Here is a 937-nt window from a genome sequence, read left to right on the forward strand (position 1 = left end):
CCACACGCTTACACACCTTCCTGTTCTTCCAGATCTGCTAATCTGCTGGTTCTGAACGTACACAGAACCAGGTTTAAGCTCAGAGGAAATCTGGCTTATGTTGTGTTGGGGCCTAAGTTATGGAATGACCTGCCATCAGACAGGCCTCCTCATTAGCAGCTATAAAATCTTCACTTAAAACTCATCTTTTTACTATGGCTTTCTCTTCCTTTTAATTTGTTGATTTCTTGGTTTTTTTTGCTTCTTTATTTTAATTGTTTTTATTTGTTTTAATTATTTATTGTAATTATTATATATGAGTGTTACTCCTACTTGTACTGTGCCGAACTTTGCTCCTTTTTAGGGCTTTTTAAAGGGCTTTATAAATAAAATTGGACTGGATGTTTTTTTTGTAGCCAATCCACTCCTTCAATTCATTTGAAGATTTGTATAGAAGGTTGGACACTGTTTGCATGTCAATCTTTGCTGGTTGGCAACATAGAAATAATGAGAAAACAACACATCACCAATGGATAATCAACACATACTTTATGCTCAAACATGTACTTTAGGCATTAACAAAGCAACATTAATGCTTTTTCTAATATTGTAAAGCAGAATTCATGAGCAGCCCAGAGGTGCCCGAAACCAGTAATCAAGAGCTATACTGCTACTTTTAGATGTGGACCTTTTCCAACACACCTGAATCAAGCTTATAGGTAGTGAATGATATAGTCTTTGTAAGCTGTAAGCAATATACCTTAGTTTTTCTATAATGTTGTTGCATTGTTAACAGATAAAGAACATGCTTGTTGGTTCCTAATGTTATTTTGTTAATACATTTGTGGTCATGAGTAAATTATTTTGAACCCATCTACCTAATGCACCTCAAATTAGTTTGTTTTAATAGAAGGTTAAGTATCTACTTCAAATATGGAGATAAATAGTCAGAAAAATG

Source organism: Girardinichthys multiradiatus, chromosome 20 (genome assembly GCF_021462225.1).
Source record: "Girardinichthys multiradiatus isolate DD_20200921_A chromosome 20, DD_fGirMul_XY1, whole genome shotgun sequence".
NCBI classification, from domain to species: domain Eukaryota; kingdom Metazoa; phylum Chordata; class Actinopteri; order Cyprinodontiformes; family Goodeidae; genus Girardinichthys; species Girardinichthys multiradiatus.